This window comes from Ochlerotatus camptorhynchus, unplaced genomic scaffold (assembly GCF_037179485.1).
Source record: "Ochlerotatus camptorhynchus isolate MF236.1 unplaced genomic scaffold, CSIRO-AGI_Acam_v1.1 ptg000304l, whole genome shotgun sequence".
In the NCBI taxonomy this organism is placed as follows: Eukaryota; Metazoa; Arthropoda; class Insecta; order Diptera; family Culicidae; genus Ochlerotatus; species Ochlerotatus camptorhynchus.
Genome location: NW_027040792.1, coordinates 3,256,963 through 3,274,539, shown reverse-complemented (window position 1 = coordinate 3,274,539; position 17,577 = coordinate 3,256,963). Strand labels below are relative to the sequence as shown.

Below are 17,577 nucleotides of genomic sequence, written 5' to 3'. Positions count from 1 at the left end.
GCGCAGTGCCCACCACAGTGTACTCAACAGATGGCGGTAATGTTTTAGCGACTGTGGTAGTCGGCTCTATTTAATACATATTGGTAGTGAACTATACTGTATGGTTCTCGACTGCATGTTCTTACTAACACTATTACACGCCCCTTGAGCCTCACCTCGAATACTACGAATCGTTAACCTTACAGCGAGAGTGATCTGCTCAGTCTTCTCGTGTCGGTCGAGTTGTTGCACTGTGCTTCGTGTATCGCGTGTTCTGACCAAGGCTATCACAAACCGTGGCGACGAGGTGAAAAAAAAATCAACGATATTTTATAAATTGTTTTGTTTGCGGAAAAACGGTAAGCGCGTAGGAATATAAAAAAAGAAAAAAGGCTAAGCCTAAGAATACTGGGAAGTGTCTTGTGAACGCTTTTAAGAAAATTGGATGATCGACGCCATTTTTAAACAGAAAGTTGTTGACCTTGAAGCATCAATCTGTATTTCTATAGCCCGTATGATTACTGAATGTGTTCAATGATGCATAGGTGCATGTTACGATAGAATTTAGGTTTAATTGTTCTCGGTTGGAATGTTGCAACAGTGAAAATATGCTATAAATGAAAAATGGTAGTTGAGACAGGAAGTGACGCTTGAAGCAAATGTGAAAGAGAAAACAAGTGACGCTAGAAGCAAGTGTGAAAAATGGCGTAGCTTTGCTGAAGGGATTGTGTGTAATGGTGAAGATCTGCCGATATTTATGAGGGAGACAACATATCATCTGTGTATTGAAAGAATAGAGAAATACATATAAAAAAATATCCAGTTGGATTTTTTTTTTTGTCGAGATCGTATACAACTGATCTGCTGTAAAGCTATATATATAGATATAATTTTGGTTGATAAATACAACCGATAGGATTCCGGTTTGTTTGTTTAACGCTAGGAAGTTATGTGCCAAGTAAAGCAACCGATTCAATTCCGGTTGAAATGAAATGGAAGAAAGTGAATGCGTGTGATTATAATGTGCAATAGATTAAATGTCCTGTTGGAATTGCACGCAGCTGGTGGTACTTTGCAACCGATTAAATTCCGGTTGTTGGTAATGCTTATAAGGTTTATAGTTTAAAAAAAAAAGGTTATGAGTAACCGATTAAATTCCGGTTAAGGTTGCGTTATTGTTTTGAAGAACAGATATAATAATTAATAAAAATAAATGTGTTTAACGTTGCATGTAAAATAAAGTGCTTTGGGAAAAGGTGTTGAAAATTCTGAGGAGACAAAACATATTGATGGATTGGTAGATGTTGATTGGTCTATTATATAGTTTGAATATGAATAAATAAAGAAATAATATTGAGTAAAGTGCTTACAAATCGTTTTCTTTTATGTGTATAGTTAGGGACACCAGAGCAATGAATAATCAGGAGGATTTCGACGGTGGCTATCAGGTCGTGCACCAGAATGTGCAGTTTTTCAGCCCAGCGTCATATAATCTTCCTCACTTCAAGTACAAGCACCTTCCGGCATCCGAAGTCCGAAATGCTTGGAACATGTGGATTAGGTGGTTCGAGAATGTTATGGCTGCTGCTCACGTACAAGATGGTGCTAGTAAGAAGATGCAGTTGTTGGCCATGGGCGGGTTGGAGTTACAAAGCGCATATTATGGCTTGCCCGGAGTGAATGAAGAAGATGTGGAAGATGATGAAACCGATCCTTATCTAGTCGCAAAAGAGAAGCTAACGCAGCACTTCTCACCTAAGCACCACGATAGTTTTGAGCGTTTTCTTTTCTGGTCAATGGTTGTTACTCACTGCGTGTGCTCTCTCTCTCTAAGACTACAATGCCCCAGGTCCCTGGTCTAAAGCCACGGGGACCAGACGGGGTGGGCTATCCACCAGCCTCTTTTGCGGCGACTAGCTCGAGCTTGAGAGACGGAGCTCTCAAGGTCGGCTCCGGACAAATAGGGGACACTGATCAGCAAATGCAAACACGGTCACCTAATCTTTCACTATTTAACTTTTATTAATTAAAACCTACTTACAAATTCTGGGGGTGTGTGTGTGTGTGTGTAAGGGCCGGCCGGCACGTGGATCTCTGCTGCGGGGAATCGGACGGGGTGGCTACGAGTGCGATCGGATGATCGCTGATATTGCTGCACGTCGGCGGCGTCGGCGTCACTTGCGCTGGACGCAGGGGACTGCTGGTTGAGTGCGATGAATGGCACGATTGCCACGAACAGTGGTATCAGTGCAGGATGGCACGAGGTTCTGTAGCTGCGAACTCCTCACGGTACCAGGTTTCCTACCAAGGTTGAACGTCGGCTCGTTGGCACGTATAGCCGGTCGATCGAGCACTACCTGGCCTAGTGCGTTCTCGGGCTGATTTAACAGACCGTGGCCTGACTCAGGCTTTACAGCCGGTTTTGAGGTAAAACTCAATGGGTCCTGAGGGCAGGTGGGAAATAGGGAAAGGGTCTGATAAAGGTTATGCTACCGGAGTCCGTTTTATATAGTCCTACCTGATTCTACGGTTTCAATAGATTAGGCAGCTTTGTTTTTTCCACCCGTATTTGACTGTTCACTATTTTTTTACACTTTGTTCTTAAACTTGGTGAACTTGTTCTCTCAAAGGTTGGCGTGGAAAAGAACTAGTGCTATTCTTCGGACCGGTAGCAGACCATATATTTCCCTTTTCCCAAAATGTCCCTTTCCTTCTTGATCCATTAGTCCCATTCCAAATTTCCCTTCTCCTCCATGATCCGGGTGGTGGGTGTTGTTTTCTGTATGGTGGGTGTTGTTTTCTGTATGTTAAGTGTAGGTGTATAACAGTTGGTATGTTTCTGTATTTAATTCGACCGTTCATACTGGAGTTCATGTAATTCAGTTCCCTAATTCCTATCTGTTTTATGTATATGAATGAGCCATTAGTGCTCTACTATTCATTCACTGTTTAGTTTTAGCAACAATATGACTAATAATATCATTAATTCTAAGCAAACATTAGATCAATCATTACTGATTATAAACTATCATGGTTCTCAGCCATTAGCGCACCGAACAGCAGTATACTAGTGGATTGCTGTCTCGTTCGGTTGAGTGCTCGCTCTTTATAGCACTGCTATCGCTCTGCTCGAGCTTTTTTCATAGGGCAAAGTACCCAAACGGTAACATGGTCCCCGAGCTGGATGGGCCGATTGAAAAATTTGCATTACGAGTTCAACAAAAGGCGGAAAAGATTTGCTTTGGGAAAACAGCCACAGAAAGTCGTCATATTGCTATTATCGATAAAATAATACAATTTACATAGAATGATCTTCGTCAAAAGCTGTTAGAAAAAGAGGTTCTAACATTAGACGACACGACGAAAATCGTAAACGCATTCCAGGCAGTACGATATCAGTCTGCTAAAATGAACAACAGAGGATCAGACAATCGATCAGAAAGTAGTGTAAACCGTTTATACTCCAGAATTCAGAATCCGGTTGAAAGAAGATCGAAGTGTTTGCGGTGTGGATACGAGCCTCATCTGCCTGGAGGTCGATGCCCAGCGGCGGGTAGAACCTGCCTTCAATGCGGAATAGTAGGTCACTTCCGTACGGTATGTCGGTCTAAACCACTTGATATGGTAAGTAATCGTAATAATTTATGTAATTTCAAACCATATAACATGTATATTCATTCATTAAATACTCAGGGTAATCGAAAACGTAAGCAAAATTTCACGGTAACTAAAGAATCTTACCGCCCAGAGAAACGCTCCAGAAACGTATTCAATGTCAGTGAAAATGTTGATAAGAAACCAGAGTACTTACCTGTTTACAATATTGGGTGTGGAAATGATGAAGTTATTCAATGTTGCGTAGGTGGTGTCCAAATCTTTATGTTGATCGATTCTGGATCCACACACAATCTTATTGACGATACAACATGGGAATTGATGAAGTTGCGGGATGTAAAGATATCTAATGAAAGAGTTGACACTGGCAAACGATTCTTGGCGTATGGACGTATACCGTTAAAACTTATCACCGCTTTTGATGCGGAACTTAAGGTTTACGATAACGGGCACATGTTGAGAACAAATACATCCTTTTATGTAATTGAAAAAGGACAACAACCGTTGTTGGGGAAATTGACTACGCAGAAATTGGGTGTGCTGAAAATTGGACTACCAAGCACCCATTTTTCACTTATCAGGAACATTGATAATCCCTCGAAAGCTTTTCCTAAGATAAAGGGTATAAAATTAAACATTCCCATTGATAGAACTGTAGCTCCGATTATTCAACCATTACGTCGCTGTCCCATACCGCTGCTTGAGAAGGTTGAACAGAAGGTGAATGAACTTCTGGAAATGGATATAATCGAAAAAGTAAAGAAACCAACGTCATGGGTGTCACCATTGGTTCCCATCCTGAAGGAGAATGGAGAGTTACGACTATGCGTTGGCATGAGGAGGGCAAACCAAGCTATACAAAGGCTGAACCACCCGTTGCCTGTTTTCGACGATTTAATATCACGATTCCGCAATGCTCAGTTCTTCACATCACTCGACATCAAACAAGCATTCCACCAAGTGGAATTATCAGAGGATTGTCGCGACGTTACGACCTTCATCACCAATTGGGGACTTTTTCGATACAAACGACTGCTGTTTGGAGTGAATTGCGCGCCTGAACTTTTTCAGAATCTAATGGAGAGCATTCTAGTGGGGTGCAAAAATACAGTCGTGTTTATAGACGATATTATGATATTTGGCGAGACTGCGGCAGAACACGACTTGGCGGTCAAACAGACGTTACAAGTTTTGAACCAATACGGGATTTTGCTTAACGATCATAAATGCAGATTCAAACAACGTGAAATCGTATATCTTGGACATAAGTTATCAGCCAATGGGGTATCGCCGAGTGAAGAAAAGGTGAAATCGATTTTATCTTGCAGAGCTCCTCGCACAAAAGAAGAGCTTAGAAGTTTTCTTGGTCTAGTGACATATGTTTCAAGGTAAGTAAATAACTATTTGATTTTAATATCTATAAATAGTAATAATAATAACGGTAATACGTTTAAAGGTTCATTCCAAATTTAACGACCGTTAACTATCCTATGAGACAGTTACTGAAACAGGAATCTTCGTTTGAGTGGGGTGAACAACATCAATCATCTTTTGACAAGGTTAAGACACTTATTGGGTCAGCAGATAGTTTGGGATTCTATGATCCAAACGATCGAACCTTGGTGGTTACTGACGCTTCAGGACTAGGATTGGGAGCTGTTTTGATTCAATTTTAGGGCTCTCACCCTAGAGTTATCAGCTATGCCTCTAAAAGCCTGTCAAAGGTAGAACAAACCTATCCACCAATCGAAAAAGAAGCCCTTGGCATTGTATGGGCTGTCGAAAGATTCAAGAACTATTTACTGGGAATCACATTCGAACTTGAAACTGATCATCGGCCTCTTGAAACTTTGTTTTCAGTAACATCAAGGCCAACTGCGCGAATCGAAAGATGGTTGTTGCGAATTCAATCGTTCAGATTCAAAGTGGTTTATCGGAAAGGTTCTGCTAATTTAGCTGATTGCTTATCCCGACTTGCTGCACATGTAGAAGATCCGCAATGGACAGAAGAAACGGATGTGTTTATTAGGTGTGTGATGGTGCAATCCTTGTCAATGCTTTCGGTTATGGAAAACGGACATTTTGATTCTGAAACAGAGGAGGTTATTAGAACTGTACAAGAATCAGTAGCAATATATATTGCCGAGGTGGTCACAGCTACAGAGTCAGACCAGGAGCTGCAAAGGCTTATCGAATGTATTGAAACCGATAATTGGAATAAGGATGACCTCAAACAATATTAGGTATTTCGTTTGGAGTTTTCATATATCAACAAGTTGATTATGCGTGGCACCAAACTGGTAGTTCCGATCGCGTTACGTTCAAGGATGTGTGAACTGGCTCATGAGGGACATCCTGGCCAATCAATGATGAAAAGAAGACTTCGTGAACGATGTTGGTGGCCAGGGATTGACCAGGATGCAGTTAAAACCTGTGAAAAGTGTCAAGGATGCCAATTAGTACAATCTTTTGATCCTCCTGAACCCATGATGCGCCGAAAACTTCCTGAAAAACCATGGATCGATATTGCTATAGACTTTTTGGGTCCAATGCCATCGGGAGAATATCTTCTAGTGGTAATTGATTACTACAGCCGTTACATAGAAATCGAAATAATGATTCGCATCACTGCCCAAGAAACAATTAAGCGCCTCAAACGAATATTCCGAACATGGGGTCCACCAAGAACAATAACACTTGACAATGCAAAACAGTTTGTATCAACAGAGTTTAAGGAGTACTGTACGACCAACGGTATACATCTTAACCACACTTCACCGTATTGGCCCCAAGCAAACGGCGAAGTTGAAAGACAAAACCGGTCCCTCCTCAAGCGGATGAAGATTGCTCATGCCATTCATGATGATTGGAAGGCAGAACTCGACCATTTCTTGGATTTATACAACAATACTCCCCACACCATAACCGGAAAAGCACCAAGTGAATTGTTGCAGGGAAGAAAACTACGTTCTAAGCTACCTCAGATTGAAGACCTTGAGACAGTACCACCAAGCTCGGATTTCAGAGACCAGGATTTTTCAAAGAAGATGCTGCAAAAGGAGAGAGAAGATGCTAAACGGCGGGCGAAACTAAGCAATATCACCGCCGGTGATATTGTTCTTATGAAGAATCTGCTTCCATCAAACAAGCTATCTTCCAATTTCCTAAATGAGAAATTTACGGTATTAGATAGAAATGGACCGAACGTGACCATACAATCAAATGATTCTGGCAAGAAGTTCGAAAGAAACGTTGCACATCTAAAGAAATGGCGTAAATCAACTGATTCTGAGATCGACGAACAGAATGTTGAATCGGATGATGTTTCAAGCGGTCAACGGTCTTCTGAAAAAGCAGAACCATCAAGCTCTTCAAGTCATTCGTGTAGTCCAGAAGCGATCACCGTAAGACGATCACTACGTACCTTCAAGCCATCCAGCAGATTCAGTCCTTCAAGATAAGTATGATTACGATTTTCCATAGTAAATATAATTTAACAATCTAAAATAAATAAATTGATCTCAAATTGGTAAAAAGAGGGGATGTGGTAGTCGGCTCTATTTAATACATATTGGTAGTGAACTATACTGTATGGTTCTCGACTGCATGTTCTTACTAACACTATTACACGCCCCTTGAGCCTCACCTCGAATACTACGAATCGTTAACCTTACAGCGAGAGTGATCTGCTCAGTCTTCTCGTGTCGGTCGAGTTGTTGCGCTGTGCTTCGTGTATCGCGTGTTCTGACCAAGGCTATCACAGCGACGATGTTTTACAGTGAGAAATATTCAATGTGTTATGTCTGTTTGTCTGTGCCCGAAGCATTGTAATTGTTATATCGTCAATAAATACAGCATTTTGTCGTATTATTTACTATGGACATGTAGGGCGTAAGGATAAAAACCACCCTTTGAAGTTAGCCTATAATTAAAATTTTAAAAAGCAGAAAGAGGGTCGACCTAACTAGTACAACTTGGAAAGAATCGTTAGAACGAGACATCCAAAAATTCTAGGACATGGACGAATAAGGTGTTGAGGAGTTTTCAAAGGATAAAGAAAAATGAAAAGAATAATAAATAAAGAATAAAGAGAGTGAAATTTCCGATCAAGAGTATAAGGTAAAGACGTACAAACATTGAAAGAAGAAAATAAGCAGTGAAATGTGATGGGAGAGCAGCGACTTAGAGCAAGCGTACCTGGGGGCAAGACAGCTTTCGATCACGAGTAAAATCGGAGTTAATTTTAAGTAACTCTGAGCAACTCGCGTTGATTAATATATTATACACATAGCAACCTGAATGTTATATTGAAAACAATGATGAAACTGATGATGTCAAGCAAAGTAAGTTGACGTGTTTTCCAGTTTTGATCGATGAGCCTCGAAGTAAGTATTAATTAAAAAAGGAAACTTATATTTTATTCGAATTATATTCCAAAAGTGCAGAAGATTAATTTGTCGTTCCACTTACGCAGGATTAATTTTGGGAAAAAAAAATCCAACGAGACGTTGGAAATGTTCTCCCCCACATAAAAAAAAACATTCTGAAGCTGGAGGGGCTAGCAGCAAAATGCTCACCAGGGAAGACATTTCGGCGATGGAGTTGCAAATGCGCTTTCGTATAGCACGTGTAAGAAATGAAATTCAAGCTGCCCCTTCATAGTCGATGGTAGATTTTATGGCGATTATGCCAAACAGCCAAAGATGTTCTGCTTTACTGCCAGTAACGTTCGAGTACTGCAAACGTTAGCGGCCACAGTAAGCAAGAAGGGGTTGAGTAAATACATTCCGGCAGAGAATCAAACTGCTGGTGATGAGCATGGAGAACCCAGCCAACAACGATGTGATAAGATTATAAACCAAGCAAATGAGCAGACTGAGCTCATCGGTCGACTCAAGCGGCATTATTCTAATTGGTATTGTTTAAATAGTCCTAAAATTTGCCGTAATATGTACATTAACAAATCTAAAACAGTACTCTAGGTTATGAAGAATTGGAAGACATTACGCATTTATTGAACTCGACAACCGTTAAATTTGAAGGAGCCTCCGGTGATAAAACTATCGCCTTTGTGTCTTGCCCAGTTTGCCATAAAAAAGTTGGAAGGGTTGTATACTAGATACGACCGCAGGGTTGGCGTTGGATAACGTCTGTTATGTGTTGTACTTAATTGTGTATATTATATTTTAGGAATATTCCTTAATAACTCTTTTGCGAAAGTTTGGTGGCCCTGAAAAGGGCCGTTTTGTTGGGCTGATGTTGTTGGGTTTGCTCTACTCTGTCGCCCTGGAGGAGCTTTGGAATGATGTTGGTAGTTCGAAGACAGACAGCATCTCCCCTTCCAGCGTTCCCACACCCCAGTATAGTCTCCAAATTTAAGTGTAACTGTGATATTCTGGAAAGAAATTGTCTTCAAAACTAACTCTTTGTCGAATTATTGGTGGTTCTGAAAAGGGCCGTTTTGGTTGTGGTTTTGGAATGATGGTTATGCCGAGCATGGGTACCGGATGGCGATGGCGGTTGATGAGCGGTTTGCATGCCGGGCGCTTTGCTTCAACCAGGAGTGCGGCGAACTCCGGGTAAATATTATTACCAATCAGTAGAACAGCGCTAGGTGGTATGATGGACCGGGAAATCCACTCGAGATGTCGAGAGGGTAGATGGTTGTTTTGGAGGTTGTGATGAGGACGATTTTGGAACGGAACGGGTTGTGCTCGATGATGCATCGTTCTTCTTCACACAGTCTGTGAAGACTAGTTCGATTCTGAAATAAGTTTTGTAGAAATGCAATAAAAATGGAATCTATGGCTCTGAGAAGATTCAACTTTCGATATTCAAGTGTCGGAAAGGCATTAGAAAATTAATCGTTAAACTCTTTCTTGATAATGTTGTGGCCCTGAAAAGGGCCATTTTTCCAACGCGCTCGGCGTAGTTGCCCTTGCGGAGCAGACGGTGAATACGACCGACTGAGAACTGCAGCAGCTGGGCATTCCATGACGGTGGCCCAGTATACCGGAGCATTGGCACCAACGCACTCGGCGTAGTTGCCCTTTCGCCCCCAGGCTCTGCTGCCGCTGCTCTGCTTCCGCTGCTCTGGTACTGCTGCTCTGCTGCTCTGCTGCTGGGTCGACGATCGGATAGACAATGATGGAACGGGCGACCTTGTTGGACGCTTATATAGTAGAACAGAAAATATCAGAGGTGTCAGATACTCGCATATGATGTCTCGGTTGGAGAAAGTATAAGAATATAAAAAAATCAATCGATTTTCACCATCTTTAGACAATGGTTTACTTTTAACCATTTTTCAATAGTTTACAGAATGAAATCAATAGTTTTGAAACATTCAGCAAATTGCTAGAAATATTTCCAATCGATTGATGCCATTATCTCGTAAATCTATCGAGAGACGGTTGAGTTATTATCGTTCAAAATCTTTTAATTTTTCGTAACGCATCCAAAATGACTGTTTTCAATTTTGCACCCCCGTATGTTGCCGAAAGACGTTATCCAACGTCAAAAAACAAGCGGAAGGAACTGAAGGTGGTTAAAGAACATGCAAGGAGCTGGGCATTGTACAACATGTTGCAGCATTTTAATTCACATTTCCGGATAGCTGACATAACACCCAACCGAAAGTGAAATCAAGGATACGATTCGGGTCATCTGAGCAAAAGGTACTGCAATAAAACAATTGCCGTAGATTCAGCTACTACCACTGAGCCAGTTAGTATCGAACCAACTACCGTTGCATCGGTAGAAATTGAAGGAATTGAATGGCTTAACAATGCATGTATTGATAACGAATTTGAAGAAGAATCTATTGTTCAATCATTCATCGAAATAGGTATGGTTTAATAACAATAAAATTTAAACACATACAGGCATATCACACAATCCACACAATCACATCCAGGCTTATCTGCTTGTGGCTGAGGTATGCATGAACCAGAATTTTTTCACTTTTAGAGGGAAATTTTACAAACAAACGTTTGGTCTAAGCATGGGCAGCAAACTTTCGCCTCTCCTGGCCAACATCTTCATGAGTGACTTTGAAGCCGATGCTGAAAAACACAAGTTTTTCCCACGTGTTTGGAGGCGCTATGTAGATGATGTTTTTGCACCAGTGAAAGAACGCTACTTAGAACAAACTGTAAGTCTACTTAACTCCCGGCACAGTTCAATAAAATTCACGGTAGAAAAAGAGGTGGATGGGAAATTGCCCTTTCTGGATCTAATGATAACCAGAAAGGAGGACGACACCCTGAAATTTGGTATTTATCGCAAACCGACGTCCACCGATCGCTACATTACTTCCGATTCCAACCACTTTGGAGCTCAAAAGCAAGCCGCTTTTCACTCCATGGCACACCGTGTTTACAATGTACCCATGGAGGATGACGAGTTTGCAGAGGAAAGAATTCGTATCTACAAAGCGGCTGAAGTGAATGGGTACGAAAAGGAGTTCGTGGACAAAATTCTCCGAAAACACAAACGAAAGAAGCACCGACAAAATATAACCACACTAGAACCAATGGGAGAAGAAGTAAAAAGAATCAGCCTGCCGTTCTATCCCAAAATTACGAATCCAATCAAATCCACACTCAAGCGACAAGGACTACAGGTAGTACACAAGAGCCACAACACTTTGCGTGACCTGTTGTGTAATTTGAAAGATAAAGTTCCACCGGATGAACAGTCTGGAATTTATCAAATTCCATGCAAGGATTGTCCTTCAGTCTATATTGGACAAACGCGCCGCAAAGTAAAGGTCCGCCTAAAGGAACATAAACATGCTGTAGACAACAGAAAATCAAATGAATCAGCTGTGGCAGTACACAAAATTAGCTTAAACCATAACATTGACTGGAAAGGTGCAAAACTCATTAAATCCGTCAGAAAAACTACACATCTAAACGCCTGGGAATCATCATTTATCAACTATGCTGCTGAACCATTAATGAATGAAGATGAACCCCCCATTATATCCTGCCTTTTCAACCTGACAAATCTGAGAATCCAGTAGCTTCTCTTCTCTTCTTTTTGGACGTGTACGGAACAACGTATGAACATCCAAGTAATCAGTCGGACATTGTCCCGTAGATGGGCAGCATCACGCCCGAAACCGGTCGACAGTGAGGTAAATTTTAATTTATTTTAAAGTTTTAAGAACGATAAGTGTTGTGTCTTGTCTCGTGTCGCGTCTTGTGAATGACATACAGGCATAACAAAGTTTATTATTCTAGAAGGTGAACACTGTAGCAATAATTCCATTGATCAAAGCTCAAACGATACCGTTCTTTTCTGGGAAACATGTTCTATGTATAATAGAATCAGTGGATCAAACCCACATGCTAGAAGGTATACCGATATAGAAATAGACATTATGGTGTTTGAATACCTCACAGCTGGTAATTCATACAACGAATATACTTCCATGAATATGGCAACAATGTCAAAAACTACAAGCGACAGCCCTATGGGGTTGTACGCAATGGTGACGTAGGACTACGTGGTCTTATATAATACGTCTTATTTCTAGAACATGTCAAAAGGTCCTATCTTCATTGATCGATTCTCTTAATCGACTTTCTCTTTCGTTAATAACACAGCTGCAAAACCATTCTCTGTTGCATTTGACGTTTTGGACGCTAGATAAGATCCTCCTTTATCAAACTATGTGGTAAAATTAGCGCGATATCTATTTGCATAGCAGTGGTTATCAAAATAGAAAGTCGATGAAGAGAATCGATCAAAGCAGATAGGACCATTTGAAATGTTCATCGAGATTTGTTAAGTGCAGCAGGAGCTTGTGTTTTGTTGGGGAATAGGAATTTGAGCGGGGTTTTCTCTGTTTATACTCTTTAGTATGACGCGCTTGACATAGTTGACCCACAGCGACTCACGAAGAGCTACTGATTCCGATCAATAGCTGTGCGGCTTCTTCCTCCTTCTATGGATGCTCATGTGGGCTGCAGCTCGCTGCTTGCAGGAAGCCTTTCGTTGTGTACTGGAGAACACCATCACTCACCAAGCGGTGATTGGATGAACATTGTTTGGTGAGACCAGATGGAATTCAACATTGAAATCTGTGTTAGGGAAAGCGCTTTTCGCAGTCAATCGATGATAATTTTATTTATCATAGCAACAGTTGCACATTCGTGCAATTTTCAACAGTGACATTTTGAAAAATTATAAAGTCTTAATTTTAACAGATTCGTAGAAAAAACTTCTAGCGATTGGCGTATTGAGAATTAAAATCCATCATTTCTGGATCAAAATCAGACCACTTTCATGCCGCGACCGCCTTTGGTTTCTGAAATTGCACCCCCAATGTTGAAGCCTAACATGGTATGTTAGATTTAAACATAGTTGGATTTTCAAAAGCTGTTACGCCCTAATTCCAGCTCTATCTTTATATGGGAACTGACATTCGACTGATGACCCTGACAAATGTCCAAAACATACTCTTTTTCAAATTAATGGTGGTCCGTTTGGAAAAAAAACCGTTTTGTCGTGATGGTTGAGTAATGCTGAACTATTAGGGTGTTAAACACAAATGAGGCTAGTGAGCTGTGTGTTGTTTGGAATGAGGGTGACGCGCTTGGCATAGATGGCCCACATCGACTCACCAAGAGCTTCTGATTTCGATCAATAGCGGTGCGGCTTCTTCCTCCTTCTATGGATGATCATGTGGGCTGCTTCTCGGTACTTGCAGACAGCCTTTCGTTGTGTACGTTGTATACTGCTGAACAGTGTTGCCAGTATTCAAGATTTATCTGGATTTTCCAGATTTATCAGTCGTCTAGCCAGATACACAGACAGATCACGTTTATATCCAGATTGTTTAAATATGTTCCAGATTTTCCAAGATTTTTAAAATGTGTTGCTTTATAAATATCACTGCAATTAATGGACCCTCTAGTAAAAAAAATAAAAAGCCAAACTTACTACTTTAATTACTAAAGGCCATCAACGTTGGACATTATTGCAACATCATACATGGAATTGTTACAACATGTTTGCAATGGGTTGCAGAATCATGAAAATTGAGACATTTTCTTAACATTATTGTTGTAAAAAATTTGTTAAATCTGTTGGCTGTAAAAAATCTTCAAATCCTGGATTTAAAAAAATCAATATTTAAATATGGAGGAATTTTCTTCATTTTGGAATTTAGAGAAATCGAAAACTGTTCAGGATTGAAAACAATAAATAGAGCTTTGGAAAATTAGCAAGGCTTTTGAATCTAGACAACCACCAGGACTTTGAAGTATGTTCGTGATATGTTTGAGGACAATTAATTAGATTTTTAAATAGAATTTACCTACCTGTACCTGTGAATATTGAGATACCTTAGCAGTTTGAAATGCGTTAGAATTCTGAACTGCCCTAGATTTCAGAATTTTAAGGTAATTCTGAAAATAGTTTACAGTGAAGTGCAAGTATGCAGTCAGTACAACCTTTGATTGAAGTAAAGGCGGTATAAATTGTCTTTTGCAAACTGATGACAATTGCATGGAGATTTTGTGAAGAAAGGAAATAGTTAGAATTCGGAAGAGAAATCATAGAAAATTCTTAAGATGAAACTTAAGGAGAATGCTGATATGAATCGTGAGAATTGATTTCTAATTTCAATGGAATTCTGTCCAATGTTTCTATGGAGATTAGGTTTAATCAAGTTTTAAGAAATCTGGCAATTTCTGGGAGACTTTCAAGGCTATTTTGGCAAAGTACTTGAGTACTTAGAGTATACTGAAGAGGATACGTCTGAAAAGAATGTGACGATCATTCTGAAGAGCGTACCAAGGAAATTATCAAGAATATTCTATGGGAATTTCATGGAGAAAAATTGAGACAAAATTATGCCAATTCTTGCAAATTGCAGTTTGAGGGAACTGTGGAATCAGAGAGCGATTTATAAGAGATTACAAGAGTGCTAAGCACTCTTAGAATGTTACTGAAAAAGTTTGGATATTATCAAGATCAGTTTAGGGGAAACCAGAATAGAAGTATGATGAAATTCTAGGATGATTAAAATTGAACTCTGTAAATGAAGTACATTCAGATTAACAAAAAAAAATCACTATCTGGGACCCAGGAAAAATATTAATTCCAGAATTTAGAATCATTTCAGACTTTCATTTTAGTTATATAATAATGTTATTCTTTCTATTATTTAATTATTTATATATAATAATTTATTTATTATTTTGTAATGGTCATGTGGAGTAACCCGTAGTGTAGGTAAACTGTGCGTGAGTACCACGATGTTAGGCTTTGATTCTCACCTCAGCCAGGAGAATTTTAGCTTGAAATAAAATTTCCCACTGGTCTACCGAGTGTTGTGAGTTGAATGATGTCAAGAATGAAATTAAACGATCAATCTCCGAGTAATATTAGAATTATATAGAACTACTAAAATTTTTAAGACATATTCAGGTACTGACTAAATCGACTATTAGTTTAAAAAAATCATCCCATCAAAGTCAAAGACTCTTCGCTGCTTCAGAATCCTAAAAATATTTTACCAAAAATTTAAATCAATTTTGAAATGCTGCGTAATGAATATTTAAACTTTTTGGGAACACTGTGTCAATACTTTTCTTAACTTTTGGATGATTTTCGCAATGCTAACAAGTTGGCTTTATATATTTTTTAACATGGATTTCATAAACATTTTTATGGGAGATTGACACATCACTTTGATTTTAATAGCATTATGTTAAAAACAGGATTTTTGGAGCATTCCAGATTTTTCCAGACTTTATATTTTGATTGGTCCAGATTTTTCTGAATATGACCTGGCAACGCTGCTGCTGAAGCCAACAACCAGACACACGGTGAATGGAGCTGAATCCGATCAGCGGTTGAGCTCAGCCTTGATAGCTGCTTGCGGGGAGCCTTTCGTTGTGTACTGGACTGTGTACACCACTCACCACGCGGTGATTGAATAAACACCGTTTGGTGAGACCGGATGGAATTCAACTTTGAAATCTGTGTTAGGGAAATCGCTTTCGCAAGGAATGAGTTATAATTTTAATTATCATAGCAACAGTTGCTCATTGGTGCAATTTTCAGTAGTGACATTTTGAAAAACAATAAATACTTAAATTTAACAGATGTGTAGAAATATTTCTGATTGATTCGTGATAAAATTATTGAAATTGGTCCAGGAGCAGCTGAGTTATTATTGTTCAAAATCTTTCATATTTTGTGTCATGTTCCATTTTTGGTTTCCACAAAGTGTACCCCCAGTATAGAAATTAAAGACGTAGTCCTACGTCAAAAAAGCAGTGAAATGTGATGGGAGAGCAGCGACTATGAGCAAGCACACCAATGCGGTGCTAGAGCTCGTTTAGCAACCTCCATCATAACGCAACTATCGCAACGGAGGTTGCTATTTCAAATGCGGCAAATAGCAATCCACATCTCGGGAAGTAGCGAGTTCATAAATCTAGTAACGCATCGCAAAGATGCTATGTGAAACAAACGTCAAAAGTTTGTTTTGGTTTTTGTCCGCCTTGATTTTGTTTGCGTGATTTTCGGTGCAAGCGGTGATTTTGAAAGTGTTAATATTACAGTTTTTTAAATCATGAGTGCTTAAAAAGGCGGATCATACTGAACCACGCAGGAGAATGAAGCATTGTGTACTGAGTGGTTGAATACTACGCAGGACACAAGTGTTGGGCCCAACCAGCGAGCGAAACCCATGTACGATCGCGTGTATAATAACTTCCTTGAGATTTGCTCGGAGAAACAAGTTCCAGCAATCCCGGAGCTACGTGCCCCTAGTGGTATCAAAGCCTGATTGGATCATATCAGTAAAATGGTTAGCAAGTTTGGTTGCAGTCTAGCTCAAATAGAGAATCGTTCCCAAAGTGGTGCTTCTTAGGAAGATGTAGTTAAACAGGCGGTTGCATTATTTGCAGCCAAGGAACTGCATTTACGCACTGCACGACTCAAATTTTGATTTTAGTTCACTCATAATCGCCAAAAGTGCAGGAACTCAGCGATGAGTAAAATTTGTCTCATGGTTTCCTGTGGAAAACCTAAAAAATCTGCCGGAAAACATGAGGCAAATTAACTCATCGCTGGGTTCCTGCACTTTTGGCGATTATGAGTGAACTAAACTCAAATTTGAGTCGTTCTCATTCGCCGTTCGTTGGGTAGAGAACATTTGCGGGAGAAGGCTCCTTTCGATTCGCTCCGACGGCGGTGGCGAGTATGTCAACCAGGAGTTAAACAATTTCTACAGCTCAAGGGTATCAAATCGCAGTACACCACGCCTTATTCACCTCAACAGAACGGGATAGCCGAACGCAATTTCCATGCTGGCTGATGCTTGTATGGACAAATTGTACTGGGGGAGGCCGTAATGACAGCAGCATACCTCCAGAACCGGAAGCCTGTCCTTGCCCACCTGAAGGTGTTTGTATGTCACACTTATGTGCAAGTTCCGGAGACAAAATGTTTCAATCTGGACCAGTCAGTGGAGTTAATCTTTGTTGGCTACTGCGTGGATCGTAAAGGCTATAGGTTTCTCGACCGTTCCAACAATAGAGTAACCGTCAGTCGGGATGCCAAGTTTATTGAGCTTGGAGATGGGTCAGAGCAACCTGTGAATCTGGAGAAGTATAACGTTGTTGATGACGAAACCGACGATGATATTCCAGTCAGTTTCAACGACGGTGAAGATTAAGAGCTGATGCAGAATGATGCAAGTCAAGAAGAGATGTCAGTTGATACTAATGGATGGCATGACGCCAATGAACACGTGATGGAGAGTTATTCCGGCGATGAAGAGGCGGTAGCCGATCAGGAGGAATTGGAGTCTTGAAGGCCAGAAAGACGGACAAGAGGGATTCGACCGAAGAAGTTCGACGATTATGACGTTGGCATGGCGAAGTCGACGGCTAAGGAGCCAACGGATTATCATAGTGCACTGAAGATTCCAGCATGGAAGCAAGCCATGGACACCGA

General features: G+C 40.3%; 1 pseudogene; it reads left to right on the top strand.

Annotated features, from left to right (window-relative positions):
* The first annotated feature begins 8,095 nt into the window (after nucleotides 1-8,095).
* Nucleotides 8,096-12,100, top strand: LOC135707107 (uncharacterized; annotated as a pseudogene).
* The last annotated feature ends 5,477 nt before the right edge of the window (nucleotides 12,101-17,577 follow it).